Source organism: Castor canadensis, chromosome 1, assembly GCF_047511655.1.
Source record: "Castor canadensis chromosome 1, mCasCan1.hap1v2, whole genome shotgun sequence".
Taxonomy (NCBI): domain Eukaryota; kingdom Metazoa; phylum Chordata; class Mammalia; order Rodentia; family Castoridae; genus Castor; species Castor canadensis.
The window spans coordinates 102,309,690-102,326,443 of record NC_133386.1 but is presented as its reverse complement, the minus strand read 5'-3'; the positions used below and the strand labels follow the sequence as shown (position 1 = coordinate 102,326,443).

Sequence of the window (16,754 nt, the reverse complement as noted above, 5' to 3'; positions counted from 1 at the left end):
ATGATCATCTCAAACTCCTAGAAAAACAAGAACAAGCAAATCCCAAAACAAATACAAGGAGAGAAATAATAAAAATAACAGCTGAAATCAATGAAATAGAAACCAAAAAAACCATACAAAGAATTAATGAAAGAAAAATTTGGTTCTTTGAAAAAATAAACAAGATCGACAGACCTCTGGCAAACCTGACTAAAATGAGGAGAGAAAAAAACCCAAATTAGTAGAATCAGGAATGCAAAAGGGGGGATAACAACAAACACCATGGAAGTCCAGGAAATCATCAGAGACTACTTTGAGAACCTATATTCAAATAAATTTGAAAATCTTAAAGGAATGGACAGATTTCTAGATACATATGATCATCCAAAACTGAATCAAGAGGAAATTAATCACCTGAATAGATCTCTAACACAAAACGAAATTGAAACAGCAATCAAGAGTCTCCCCAAAAAGAAAAGTCCAGGACCTGATGGATTCTCTGCTGAATTTTATCAGACCTTTAAAGAAGAAATGATACTAACCCTCATAAACTGTTCCATTAAACAGAAAGGGAAGGAAAACTGCCCAAAACATTTTATGAAGCCAGTATTACACTTATCCCAAAACCAGGCAAAGACACCTCCAAAAAGGAGAACCATAGGCCAATCTCCTAAATGAACACTGAAGCAAAAATCCTCAACAAAATAATGGCAAACTGAATTCAACAACACATCAAAAAGATTTTTCACCACGACCAAGTAGGCTTCATCCCAGGGATGCAGAGGTGGTTCAACATACAAAAATCAATAAATGTAATAAACCACATTAACAGAAGCAAAGACAAAAACCACTTGATCATCTCAATAGATGCAGAAAAAGCCTTTGATAAGATCCAACACCATTTCATGATAAAAGCTCTAAGAAAACTAGGAATAGAAGGAAAGTACCTCAACATTATAAAAGCTATATGTGACAAACCTACCGCCAGCATTATACTTAATGGAGAAAAACAGAAACCATTCCTTCTAAAATCAGGAACTAAACAAGGATGTCCACTATCTTCACTCCTTTCAACATAGTACTGGATTTCCTAGCCAGAGCAATTAAGCAAGAAGAAGGAATAAAAGGAAAACAAATAGGTAAAGAAACTGTCAAAATATCCCTATTTGCAGATGGCATGATCCTATACCTTAAAGGCCCAAAAAACTCTACTCAAAAGCTCCTAAATATCATCAAAAGCTACAGCAAGGTAGCAGGATATAAAATCAACATAGAAAAATCATTAGCATTTCTATACATTAATAACGAACAAACTGAAAAAGAATATATGAAAAAAATTCCATTTACAATAGCCTCAAAAAAAATCAAATACCTAGGTGTAAACCTAACAAAAGATGTGAATGACCTCTACAAGGAAAACTATAAACTTCTGAAGAAAGAGATTGAGGAAGACTATAGAAAGTGGAGAGATCTCCCATCCTCATTGATTGGTAGAATCAACATAGTAAAAATGTCGATACTCCCAAAAATAATCTACATGTTTAATGCAATTTCCATCAAAATTCCAATGACATTCAGTAAAGAGATTGAAAAATCTACCATGAAATTTATATGGAAACACAAGAGGCCACGAATAGCTAAGGCAATACTCAGTCAAAAGAACAATGCTGGAGGTATCACGATACCTGTTTTCAAAAATACATTTCAAAGCAATAACAATAAAAACAGCATGGTACTGGCACAGAAACAGACATGAAGACCAGTGCAACAGAATAGAGGACCCAGATATGAAGCCACACAACTATAACCAACTTATCTTTGACAAAGGAGCTAAAAATATACAATGAAGAAATAGCAGCCTCTTCAACAAAAACTGTTGGGAAAACTGGTTAGCAGTCTGCAAAAAACTGAAACTAGATCCATGTATGTCACCCTATACCAAGATTAACTCAAAATGGGTCAAGGATCTTAATATCAGACCCCAAACTCTAAAGTTGATACAGGAAAGAGTAGGAAATACTCTGGAGTTAGTAGGTATAGGTAAGAACTTTCTCAACGAAACCCCAGCAACTAAGAGATAACACAGATAAAAGGGACTTCATAAAACTAAAAAGCTTCTGCTCAAAGAAATGGTCTCTAAACTGAAGAGAACACCCACAGAGTGGGGAAAATATTTGCCAACTACACCTCAGACAAAAGACTGATAACCAGAATATATAGGGAACTTGAAAAACTAAATTCTCCCAAAACTAATGAACCAATAAAGAAATGGGCAAGTGAACTAAACAGAACTTCCTCAAAAGAAGAATTTCAAATAGGCAAAAATCACATGAAAAAATGCTCAACATCTCTAGCAATAAGGGAAATGCAAATTAAAACCACATTAAGATTCTACCTCACCCCCCTTAGAATAGCCATTATTAGCAACACCACCAACAACAGGTGTTGGCGAGGATGCAGGGAAAAAGGAACCCACTTACACTGTTGGTGGGAATGTAAAGTAGTACAACCACTCTGGAAAAAAATTTGGAGGCTACTTAAAAAGCTAAACATTGATCTACCATTTGATCCAGCAATACCACTCCTGTGAATATACCCAAAAGACTGTGACACAGGATACTCCAGAGGCACCTGCACACCCATGTTTATTACAACACTATTCACATTAGCCAAGTTATGGAAACAGCCAAGATGCCCCACTACTGATGAATGGATCAAGAAAATGTGGTGTCTATACACAATGGAATTTTATGCAGCCATGAAGAAGAATGAAATGTTATCATTTGCTGGTAAATGGATGGCATTGGAGAACATCATTCTGAGTGAGGTTAGCCTTGCCCAAAAGACCAAAAGTTATATGTTCTCCCTCATATGCGGACATTAGATCAAAGGCAAGCACAACAAGGGGATTAAACTTTGATCACAAAATAAAAGTGAATGCACACAAGGGAGATATGAGGATAGGTAAGATACCTAAAACATTAGCTAGCATTTGTTGCCCTTAATGCAGAGAAACTAAAGCAGGTACCTTAAAAGCAACTGAGGCCAATAGAAGAAGGGGACCAGGAAGTAGAGAAAAGCTTAGATAAAAAAGAATTAACCTAGAAGGTAACATGCATGCACAGGAAATCAACATGAGTTAACTCCCTGTATAACTATCCTTATCTCAACTAGGGAAAACCCTTGTTCCTTCCTATTATTGCTTATACTCTCTCTTCAACAAAATTAGATAAGGGCAAAATAGTTTCTGCCGGGTAGCGAGGGGGTGGGGTGAAGAGGGAGAGGGCAGAGTGGGTTGTAAGGGAGGGGGTGGGGGCGGGGGGAGTAATGACCCAAGCATTGTATTCACATATGAATAATAAAAAAATAAAAATTAAAAAGAAAATAAGAAAGAAAAAGCCTGACTATTTCTATATTTATGTAATAGAAAAGCATCATCTGAAAACATCTTATGTTTTGTTTAATTTAACAGTTAATAATAATGTCATATAAGAATATTTATCATGTCTGAGCACTAATTTCAGCAGGCAATATAGAATCCACTTGGTGTCCTCACCAGACATAGTAGTTCCCATCTCCTTCATTATACCTCTACTACAGCAATTAGAATGTAACATATTACATATTATTCCATTATTCAAAAATTTCTTCTGAAGCAAGAATGGATAGCAAATTACCAATATCTTCAGTCACATTTTCAAATACCAGACACTCTATAAAGGTTTGTTGAAAGAAGGAATGCATACTTTTTACAAATTAATGACTAAATAATATAATATTCCTTATGTTCCATGATACTGAAAACCAGAGTTTTAGCAGAAAAAAATGAGAAAGACGGAAAAAAAATAAGATACATTACACAACTTTTTGAAGAGTTTTGAAAGATTTTTGGTGTTTTTTGGAACTGCAATGAAGACTGGAAGTCAGAACTTTGTCTCTAAAATAAGATGTCTGGGCTACAACTCAAGAAATTTTATGAAAATTAAAATTATCAACAAGTGCTCTTGAATGCACTATCATTTTTTATTTTCATATCTCATATAGATGTGGATCGCCTAAAATAATCACCTTAAAAATCAATACAGATTTTGTGTAGTATTCATTGTAGCCATTGATTAAAATATCTACTAAAATATTTAGAATCGAAAGAAATTCTTCACTTCCAATTCTATCCACTTAGGAATCTCATATTATTTTTAAGTTTTTAAAGAATCCAAACAGTGGGTTATAGAAGCATGCCTATGTTTCATTGTCATCTTTGCCACCTGAACTAATAACTTACCCTTTTTGGATCATTTTTCTTCACCAAGGTGAGATGTTCTACTTAGAACATCTTTACCAAGTCCTTGCTATTAGATAACAGCGACAGTGTGATTTATTTTTAAATATCATTACTGTTTGCTACCTGAGCAAAGACAGGCAATTCAGAAAAATATTTACTCTAGAATCTTACTTTTTTGTTTCTTTTTTTATGTCAAGATCTCTTCACATTTTCAGAAAAGAGGCTCTTCAAGAAGATCCTTCCTCCAGCACTCTTTACATCAGGTATTTTTTATGAGGTCTGCTCCACAATGCCACCAGTGGTGATCACAAGAAAATAAAACCTGCCTTTCCTGTTTGCTGTGGTCTGGTGGTCTGGCTTCTGCCTTTTCTTTGTAATCTCCCATTGGGCTACAACAAACCACTAAGATAATCCTTCTACTAAATGATCATATTTCACATTGTTCATTTTTCCATGGGTGAAATGAAGTTTACCAAAAGATCTGGCAAACTTTGAAGTATATGCAGTATGCAGTAGTAGGTTTCTGGGATTGACTGATCTTTTATAGCAAAGCCTTACAGACTTTGATTACTCATCTCCTTTCCCCCTCCACCTAGACCCGGTCTGTCAACCATCTTTCAAGTTTATGAGTGTGATTATTTCAGATTCATTATAGAAGCGGTACTTGGTATTTGTTTTTCTATGTCTGACTTAATTCTCTGTCTGACTTGCATAATATTCTCTGTGTTCATTCATGTTGTCACAAATGACAGGATTTCGTTCTTTTTTGAAGATTCTTTATGTGCTACAGTTTAAGTAGTGCTCAAGTATCACCAAAGGTTCATGTATTACAGGTTGATTTCCCAGGGTAGTGGTATCGAGAGGTACGAGGAAACCTTGACAGGTGAGGTCTCACGGGAACTTCTTAGGTCATTAGGAAGCATTTCCCTAAAGGGGGCTAGGTAGCATTCTTGGATCCAGTTAACTAATGAATTAATTAATAGCAAGCCTGATTTTTACTGTTCATTGATTCCTGGTTTAAGATGTGGCTATTTGCACATACACACACTCCCACCATGATGTGACAGCATTTGTAGCCCTCTCCTGAGGCTGAATGAAGCTACTGATCATGAACCTTGATCCTCCAAAACTGTGGGCTAAATAAACTTCTTTTCTTCATTCATCAGTATCATGGCTCAGGTATTTTGCTATGGTAATGAAAGTCAACAAATGCAGTCTGAATATACCACATTTTTGTCATTTATTCACCTGGATATTTGTCTTTTCAAAGTCCAGTGCAGCTTGTGTCTTACTGTCATTGAAGAAGTTTGCTTTCAGTCATTATCAAGTAAATCCTTTCGCTATTCTAACTTGGTTTGTGCTGGTCTATATGTTCAGAAGAGTGTGGTGCCTTATTTTATTCTGCATTATAGGACTGAGAAGATATAAATGAAAATCTCTAGCATGATACATGTTTGATACATAAAAAAGGGAAAGTGGCTCATCAATTTAGCTTGAGATAAATGCAATTTATCCTGTTAAACATTACAAAATTTGAAACAAACTTGTAAAGAAATCAAAATACTGAGATATGGACTGTGAATGATTCTTTCTACAAAGTTACCATTGCCTGATCTTATTTGCTCCCTTTTCCTCTTTTATTGCCAAGGTTTCCTCTCTGTATCAGGTAATTAACTTGATTTCCAGCATCTTGCTTGCTTCTCAGTTTCTCTTCATTGAACACTTTGAAAATGCATTCCATTTTCTTTATTTGGATTTGGCAAATTATCCTATAAACATTCTTTCAAAATGACCTTTAAAGGCCTGTGGTACATCAATTTCTTCACTGTAATAATTTCATTATGCATTAGTTGAATCTACTAGTGCAAACCCATTAAAACACTGGTTCTTCTTCCCTTGCAGCTTCAGTTTTGGAATAATTAACAGAAGTATCTGTACTCAAATTGTTAAAGTTTTCATGATAATGAACAATTGCTTCTTTGATCTTTTGTTTTCTAAACTAATAATTTACAAAGTCTCTTTTAAACACAGGAAAAACTAAAATTGTTTTTCTTGGTTTCTGTAAAGTCATGATCTTCAATATGCAACAAAAATTTGAAATTAAATTCCTAGAATTGAGATATCATTTAATTATAACACATACCAAATTTTCTGCTATATAAAATTATCTTTAACAAGCAAGACAATGAACAATCTCAAAAGAGAAAGTGACATCAAACATGAATCTATCTTGCCCTTCAAAATGAGCGATCAAAGTAAACTTGAAAAATATTCAATACTGCAAATAACCCTCCTAAAGAAAAATATATAGAAATAAGACACCCTTTATAGTTTGATGGTGTGAACAAATGGGCATTGCTATGCCCTATAAATTTAAAATTAAATTATATTAATATATGTATACATGTACTTATATGTATATGTACACATACTTATGTCTGCTTATACATGAATATATACACACACAATTTAAATTCAAATTACAGCTAAATGTATGTATATATGCATTTAAATATAAATTTTCATATTTTATCTCATCAAAAGACCTTTATATATGATGAGATTTCTTTGTTCTTAGCTGGTCTCCAAGAAATTTATTTTCAAGCATAAAAATCCATACAAAGATTTATTTACAAGGCCATTCAGTATAGCTTTGTCTATAAAATTAATAAAGAAAATAGAGTTTCCAAAGACAAAGAATTTATTGACACAGTATCTTTAGCTTTATTATGGATTAATTTGAAAATATTAGCATTATGTTTTAAATGGAATGTAACATAGTAATAGGCAGACATTAAAATTATACAGTGTACTACTAGTGTACGCTAAACACATCTGTGTGAGTACAAAATAATGTTGCTTATATATTAATATTGTACTCTAGATAACAGCTTAAATTTCTCTAGAGCTTTGAATTTCTTGTTTCCACAACTTCTACTTTATGATTTCTAAATAAAGAATTTACACAGCTGCACACTAATGTACACACATACATGCATAATAGCAAGATAATTTATTTTTTCATGTTCAAATAGTCTTATTTCTAGTTAGTATGCTTTAAAAAAGGAAAATTATTCGTATTATGGGAAGTAACCTAGCTTTCTGTCCATCAGTAAAGTTAATCTATAAATTTGCATCTAGAGAAGGTCCTTCCAATTGTACATTGATATTTTTGGTTTCCTAAGCTGAGTTATTTTACTACTTAATGTAAAGCAGCAACCAGAATGTTTTGAGTAACAATGGTGTTCTTTTAGGCTGAATATACTAAGTAGAAATGGCAGATCTGGTTTTTCTTGCTATTTGCGTAGCAGTCCTTTATTTCAACAAAAATCTTGGCTAGGGGCCTGGGTAAGTAGAAACGATTGAAGACACAATGTAGTAATCCTCAGCATTGGAGAGTTTCCATGGAAAATTCATTAATCTAAAATCAACCATGATTTTTCATGACAAGAATGTGTCATGTGTCAATAAATGAAAATATAATTTGTACTTAAATTGTGATTTGAATTCTGAGCAATCAAAGGAAATACAAGGGTTTATTGTATTCAAGCTATTTAATAGCTTGAATACAGCAAAGGAATTAACAATCCACTTGAATACATTTTCAGGATGTTTGACATATAGACCCACACACATATTTATAAGTAAAATCAAAATCTTAAATTTTTATGTCAAGTAATTTAAAATTTGCTGTTTGAGAGAGAGACCTAAATTGTAACATATATTTTTAGAGTAGAATATAAAGATAGAATGAAGGAATGCATTTTGGTTGTTAAAATTATTAACAATTTAAGAACTAATATTTTTGTTTTCCTAAATTGTATGCAATATTTGCAATAAATATATTTTGCTTTACATTTTTATAAAGAAAATGTTTACTGAAGTAAAAACATCTATAAATGAAATTAAAAGTAATCATCCCAGTATCAAAGATTCATTTTGGGGCAAAGGGCAGGTCAAAGGATCTTAAGTATGTGATAACATTATCAGTTTTGTACCTGAGTTAAGAAATGACTTAGGCAAAAGTAGTTTCTGTAATGTGGGCAGCATCACTCTAAGTTCTGATCATTACTAATAAAATTCTTTAAATAATCTCAAGTGTATTGTAATAATATTAAGAAAACAAGGAATATGTTCTAGTTGTATACGGAAATAGAGTAGTACAGTCAAATTTCAGAACAAGCATTTAAAAATATATGAAAAACCACCTTAAAGTGCACACAAATTTTTAACTTTTTAAGAATCTAATTTATCAAGTTTCTCAGTTTGAAAAATTATTTACATTTGTTTTATGAACTTTGCTTTTAAAGCACTTTTATTTCTACAGAAGAATCATGAATACTGAAGAATCCCTGTGGACCTGGTACCTACAGTAGTTTGCCTCAGAGTAATTCCTGTGCCATGATTAATAAACTTCTGATGGATCAGAAGTGTTACCATAACTGCAGTCCGTAGTTTATTCAGATTACTTTAGTTCTCACTGTTGCTGTCCTAAGATACCATTCTGGATACTATTGTCTTGTATCCTTTAAGTCCTCTTGATTGTGACAATTGCTCAGACTTTCTTAGTTTTTAATGAATTTGAGAACTGTAAGTCAGATATATCTCTCAAAAATAAAGCATAACAATTCATTCTCTTCTACCATTGATTTTTCATTCATTTATTTACAGCAATATGAAATCAAGGCTATTTGATTTAATATTTTGAGCTATTGGAAAATAATACTACGTTTATTTAGTTGCTTAAATTTTTCCAGGTTTGGACATTGGAAGCTATTTTAGTTTGGCCCTGTATGACTTTGACATATATCCATGATGTGAACTGCTGTTTATTTGAGCACTTTTTCATTTTCTGACACCACAAGATGAACTAGCTTAATTTGAATATCCTCTGTCTCAGTTCTAAAATCAGCCATTTCTCCAAAAACCTCCATTTCCTCTAAATGGAGAGTTGTATTACAAACCACCATCTAGAACCTAGGTATTATAGGTACTAGCTAGGTTTACTGTCATTGAACCTGGATCCTATCACCTGGCAGAACAAGGAAATGTATGTACAACATACTTATAATATTTCCATATGTAAATTTCTGTGTCTATATTAAGCAAAAAATGTATAAATATTGATGTCTCCAACTCTACATCTTTCATATGTGAATGATTCCACCCTCTCTCCTTGTTTCTCTTCTACTGGGGAGAAACTTGGTCACAATCATACATAATTTATTTAATTAATTCTTTAGTTCCAGTATGCATGTACTGTGGTTTCAGAATTGTTAATCTATATCATCACAGGAAAGAACATGATCAACTAGAGTACAACAGCTATGTACGATTTATGTTATGTCCTCTAATGCCTATACTCCATTTATGAAGTAACTTGCATCCACTTTTTTTCTTATGTTATGTTCAGTGAAGTAGTTTATGTATTATTAATGCAGTTAGATTTGTTTTGTCATTTTCTACATTATATTCTGAATCCCTAGCTCTTCTAAATTATTTTTTAAATTTGTTTTTTTTAAGTTTTTACCTTGTGTTGCAGTGTCATATGGGCTTAACCAAATGCATAGTGTAATATGCCTGCCTTTTTAGCATCATACAGAATAGTTTCATCACCCTTATAAGATCCCATGTATTTGGTCTTATTCATACTTTTGTTCTCCAACACTGGATCCCTGGTAAACACTGATATGTTTACATTTCTAGAGTGCTGAATAGTTTGAATAACAGGTTCTGTGGTCATTTAAAATTTATTCCTTTCACTTGGAAATGAGCATCAAATATTCACACATCTTCTAAGGCTTGATGTCTCATTTATTTTTATCACTGTATAGTGTGTATTCCTTGTGTAGATGTATCACAACTTTTAAAATTCATTCCTGCTTTGGAGGGCATATTTGTTTGCTTTTAGCTTTAAGCAATTATGAATAATGATAATAAAAACATTGCAGATCAGTTTTATAAACCTATGAGAGTAACTATTGGAATATATTTATACATTTTGTCAGAAATAGTTAAAATATCTCCCAAAGTTATCATGACATTTAGTCACCAAGTTTCTCCACCTTTCAGTTTATGTGATATGTTGATTTTTGAACGTCAAACCAGCCTTCAAAAGAGCTAATAAACTCCTTCCATGCTGCATAGTTATTTTTATTTTATACAAAACACTTCTAAATAATATATGGGTTAAAGAATAACTTTCAAAAGAAATTTTAAGCCATTTCGGCTAAATTAAGTTTTAAATGCAACACATCAAGATGTTTGGTGTGAAGTGCAATTGTGCTTTCAGTGAAATTCATACTACAAATGCATATACTGGAAAAGATGATGTCACTTTCAAGTGAAAACAAGGACATCTCTCCTGCTGATGTGGATTCTTTTGGAATTCATCCTAAAAAGCATATGATTAAAAAGCAACATAACAGTAAGTATTGTACTCCTTAATCTCTCTAAACTTATTTGTAAGGAAATGCACAGAAAATTTTCTGTCTTAATATTTATAATTTAAAACACTTTAGTGTTGTGTAATTGATCCTGGGAGGTACAGTGTGTGATCTGTTTACATGAGATAAATGGAACCATGAATTTATAAGTACATGCTCCATTACACTCATAGTGTATTGCTTCTTAATTTACATCTTGCTTTGGGCTATGAAAATTATTCTGGCAATTTTTGAAGAGCTGTTCCCAATTCTGTAGATTCATCTCCCAAGGCTCCTTTCTATTCTGTGATTTGAAAACCATTTGGTTTGCAGAAATATCACTATGCATTTGTCAGATAAGTTTCCCTCTTATTATATTTGGCTTATGACAATATGGTGGTTTTAAAAAAAAGCATGCATCCATGACTTACTCTAATGAGACAGGATAATGTGGAGCTAGAAGACAAAGAATATAATTACATTTTTATGAGTAATCATGTAAATATATTACCAAAAATGTTTTTTAAGTAGCATAGTCAAATGCAAAAAGAAAAAAAGGCATCAGAAGCCAAAGTAAAAACAAATCCTTTTATCTGACTTCCATACTGCTCTGTGTAACAAGTTGATAGCAATTATCTTTGTGTATCTGATTAAAATGGAAATATTTAATTAAGGGTACCATTAATTAGGATTCCACTAGATAAAAAGATCAGAACTTGTGAAGCTTGAAAAATGAATGTTCTTTAAATAAAATGAACAAACTTCTTTAGAAGAAAATAATATTTAATATGCCCAAATTATCATATTTTCACTAAATTTCTCTTTTTAAACAATTCAAAATCATCAGAATTTTCTTTCAGGAAAGTAGAATGTTTAAGAAAAACTCAAAAGTTGTTATTAGTCTCCTCTCAGAGACAAAATAAATTATTGATTTGATCAAAATGTATACCTGCATTCAAATATAAAATATTGGAAACCAACACTATATGAATCAGCAGACAAGTTGTTCACAAATTACTTATATACTTTTGGGAAAGTCTGTTAAACTTTCTGGGTAAAAGCTAGAAAAGAAACAGAAGAAATTCAGAATCTTGGAATTCAGAATTTTATTTCTAATCTGCTACCAAGAATAAGTAAAAGGAAGAACAATGAAATTTTATTTCAGAGTAACTGAGTTTAGGGAAGTTTATTGCACAGAAAATAAATAATTAGATGCTTAGTCTTTGACAGTTAAATTGTTTAGATTAGTCTGCAGGCTTGTAAAATGCCTTGACAACCTCGAAGGTTGCTTCTCAAATTGCATGTATTTTCTGTCCTGATTGACTCTCATGACTCCAGGTTATTCTCCTGCAGTGCAGTGGTTTGTGAGGAATGAAGTTGGAGAAGTAATCTATGACCATGTGTATTTTGAAAAGCTCATAAGGTGTCCTGTGTGACCGCTTACTTAATGATTTGTGAACAGTGATTAAGATTGATTTAATATTTTTTGAGAACATACATAGGTATATGGATAGTATTTTTCTAACCCTCCTTTAACAAAGATATCAACATTACACTTTTAAAAATTAATTTTTGAACTGAATTAGTTAAAGCCAATCACCTTTAGTTATAATTTTAGTAAATTATCACTCCTGAATTTGAACTAAAATATATTTCAGTCTAATCTGAACTGTTTGCTCACCATAATTATGGATATGTTGTAGCTCTAGATTATAGCCAATAATTGCATGTAGTAAACAAAGACATTTAGCATCTTTTCAATATATAGGACTGTTGACTACATGTGCTTGTATTCCTCCTACGTGTGTTTATAAAAGTCATGTGAAGACTTAGTGTTCCCTAAGAGCAAGGACACTGAGGCTATGGAAGGTTCACTGAGAGCACCTAAATATACAAATGTCTAAAGCAAACATGAATACATAACAACCATATACAAATAAAATAGTTTACTAAATACATACTATGTACCAGGAATTAAGTGTTGCCACCTTAAACCACATTGCAACACCATTAGTTTTATAATGGTTCCCTGTTTTAGTGATGAACTTATAAAAGCTCATCGCTAAATAGAAGCTCATAAAGTCCTAAAACTGATAACATACAGTTGACATCCTACTTGATTAACCATGAATTTAAATGCATGGACCCAAAGTTATGTGAGGACCTGCATTACATTCATTCCTGTGCAGCTTACTTGGTTTACAGTACTGGGAGAACTACAGGTAATTGCTACATAGTCCGAACACCCAAGTACATCTGTGCACCAGCTCTTCTACCTGTAGTCAAAGTACATGAGCAAACAGAAAGCAGCCAAATTTTTTCAATATGAATAGAATGAGAGAGATGGCAATTTTTTTTCAAATTCAATAACTTAAATTTGTCACTGCACCATAGCAATGTTGTCACTGGTTGTGTGTCAAGTACACATTGAAATCTCTGTTGGAAAGGATTCCACTTAAGTTAACTATTCATGTATGAATGTATATAGACATAGACCTATAGATTTATAATCATTTAGATATACATGAAATATATATGTGTATCTATATAATATATGTGTATATATATATATATACATAGTTATACAATCACTGAAAGTAAATGTCCCTCAAATCTTTTAGGTACTGAAGATATATAAAAACAGACTCTAAAACCATTATGTTCATGTTGCTTAGGATAATGTTACAAATAGTTAATTCTATCCTCCTACACAAGGTCCACTTTGCTATTATTCTTCATTTCTTCCGTAGACTAGTACATAGACTTTCTTAAAAAGTTGATCATAATGACAGTTTGATGAACAATGGGATGTATTATCTCACAATGGTTTTCAATTACCACTTAAGATCTCTACAAATTCTCATTCTTCATAGAATAAACAATCATTACCATGGGCTGTAAGCACTTGGATAATATGACCATTTTATAGGTTCTCTGGGCTCATATTCCATTAAGCTTTCTTTCTAATTATCATAGGTTTTCCCAAATATTTAAAACTTCCTTTATTTTTTCCCAATCGTGGTTTTTGAATCCACTGTGTCTTGTTGGAACACTTATGTTTTTACTTGTTCTTTTATGGGTAAATCGTATTCATATTTTAGTACAGATCTGAGGTGTTACCTCTCCAGTGCAGCTAACCTGAAAGACAGGTAAAGTCTAAAACTTTCATTAATATTCAGTCCTGACTCTTTGAAAGAATGGAATTTTTTGTCACCTACTGTGACTGTGCTAGTCAGATATATAAAACTATGAGAAAATACTTAAGATAGTGAACTTATAAAAAAAATGGCTTATTTTGACTAACAGTTATGGAAGTTTCAGTATAGGATCAGTTGGTTTTGGGTCTGTGATGAGTCAGCACATGAAGGCAGGGACTATGTAGTATAGCAAAGAAGAAAAATTAATAAAAAAGGAAGAAACTGGGTTCCCTCAGATGTCTTCAAAGAAACCACTCCCCCATGACCCAAAGGCCTCCCACTAGGCACCACCTGTTAAAGTTTCCATTAGTGCAAAGCTGGGGTCTAAGCCTTTAAAAGGCATGTGCCTTTTGGGGACATTTCAGACCCAAACTACAGCAGTGAGTGGCACACAGTGTGTGTTTAATAAAAAAAAAAAAATGCATGTTTCTTCATTTTTATTGAATTCCAAACTCTTATAAATGATGCATTAAAAATCTAAATAGAGGAAAATCAGCTCAATATTCATTTGTAGGTTATTTTCTTTCTTTCAGGTGAGTTTTCATATTGCAACATTTTTCAATTTATTGATTTTTCTCTTTATATTTTGCCCATTGATAAAGTATTCCACAAAGTAAATCTCATGTAAACATTGATATTGCAATTTAATGGGTTTCAAAATCGTTTCATTATCTGTTCTTTTACTGATGATTTTGTAACTCCTTAAGTTCATGGCATATGTCTGGTATTTTCTATGCTCCATAATATTCAAAATTAAAGTTGTCTTTCTTATTATGATGTCATAGCATCATATTTATTGCTCACAAAAACAGAGGGAATATTTAATTCCAGATGTATTCTTTGCAACAATATTGAAAGAAATACAGATGTTATCCTCATTTAAAAATCACAAAAAGCATATATTAGAAAGAAGCAGTTTCATTAACATGTATGCTGGAAAAACTGGACATCCACATTTAGAAGACCGAAACTAGATCCTTATCGCTCACTCAGTACAAAAATCAACTCAGAATGGATAAAAGATTTTAATATAAGCCTAGAATCTTTGAAAGTACATGAGGAAAACATTTCATGATCTAAGCATAAGAAATGACTTTGTCCACAAGACTCCAATAGCTCAGAAAATAAGAACATTCTGTGTCCTGCAGAGCAAAGGACACAGAAAAGGAAGAAATAGATAGACAGAGAAATCTTCCAAATACCACATTCATCAAATTTCAGAGAGAAAATGAAACACAGGAGTTTATCTATGTAATTTCTTTTGTAATTAGTATTCCAAAACATGTTTTTAATAGAATAAGATTGCCATAATAATTAATAATCCATCAGTTTTTTCATAATTCAGTGACATAAAGGCACTCAAAATCAGAAGGTGTGCCTTGGGCTGGAGCCATTGGATAGGTTTTAGTCAATGTGTGCTTTTGAATCTCTGTGTAGTCTTATAACAATGAAATCCTGTTCTGCTGTCACAGTAGCTTACTTTAGTAAAGAATTCAAGTGAAAATCGGTTGTCAGTGTAGGCTTCTTGACATTAGCAATTTCATGAAAATTTATGTTTTTCTACTTCATAGTAATGATGTATATGACTCATAGTTTATGTCATTTGTGAAGCAGAAAGTGGTTTCATTTTGTTAATTACTAAAGAAAAGGCTTGTCAACTATGTGTGGAACTTTCAAATGAGAAAAATGCACAGAATATATTATAATTGCAAATGGTGTTTTTTTCACAATTTCTAAAGTGTTAGTAAAGAAATGTGTGATTGTTTTAAAAAATAATTTGATTGTAAGAATAAATTGATCACAAATATTTGAAAAGTATTAAAAATGTAAGAATATTACGAGTTTATATAAATTATATTAAGTGATCTCTTTTGTTCTCTATTTGATTTGGCAACTATTTTTAAGAAAATTAGAAGTATCATTTTTGGGGGGTTCTAAATAAGTGTAACATAAATTAAGGAAACTAAGAGTTAAGGAAATTTTAGCAAAAAAAGAACTATTAAAGAAGGGATGCGTGTTGTCACTTGATGAAGATTCAGCCTACTCAGTTCTTTCTCAGCAATTTGAAATAAGAAATAGAGGAATGGGTGGCCCAACTCTGAAATTGGACAGAGGAGAATTAGTAGAACCAGACTGGAGGCTGCACTACTGTATCCCTGGAGCAAGACTGAGCTTGAATAAACAGAAACCAAACACTGAGGAGAAAAATGCTACACCTAGGGGAAAATGAAGTACATGTACAACAAGACTAGAAAACAAAGACCACGAAGTTCCAGACATGGTGTTAAGATTACTGTTCAAAGACTTCAGTTTTTGTTTTGTTTCTTTATAACCCCCAAAGGGTACACCATTACCACAGGTACTGCAACATCTGGTTGATATGTGAAGTGGATGGAGCAAGCTCCTATTCCAGCCCTCTGTTACAAAACCAATTCAACATATTATCCTCAGATAGAGAGGACGTCAGATATTAAACTGATAAGAACAGATACTTGAGCTTAGGCTCACAAGCAGTAAGACTTCAGTTTTTTGAGATCCAACTGTGCTGCCTGCAACTGAGAACCTTCAGGGTTCTCTGTACTCACCCACTATCCTAGTTTTGTAACCTGAGCTTATCTGCAAGACTCTTTAAAGCCTAGAAACCAAACACTTCCTGAGTAAAAGAGTCTTATTCTGAATGGCTTTGTAATGTATTTTCATAAATTAGGTTTACAGAATATACAAGGATAATTATGATGCAGGAATTGGTGTACTGCTTTTCAATTTTCAATTGCCAAATAAAATGTTTGCTTCTAGAATTTTCAAAATTAAAGATGTTTTTAAAAATCAAAGTTTCAAACTTGCATTAGAAGAATGTATTGAGAATAACTA

The 16,754-nt window shown here is 32.5% G+C and overlaps 1 pseudogene; it reads right to left on the bottom strand.

Annotated features, from left to right (window-relative positions):
• Positions 1 to 16,220: 16,220 nt before the first annotated feature.
• On the bottom strand, positions 16,221 to 16,401 carry LOC141415803 (U2 spliceosomal RNA; annotated as a pseudogene).
• Positions 16,402 to 16,754: the final 353 nt, after the last annotated feature.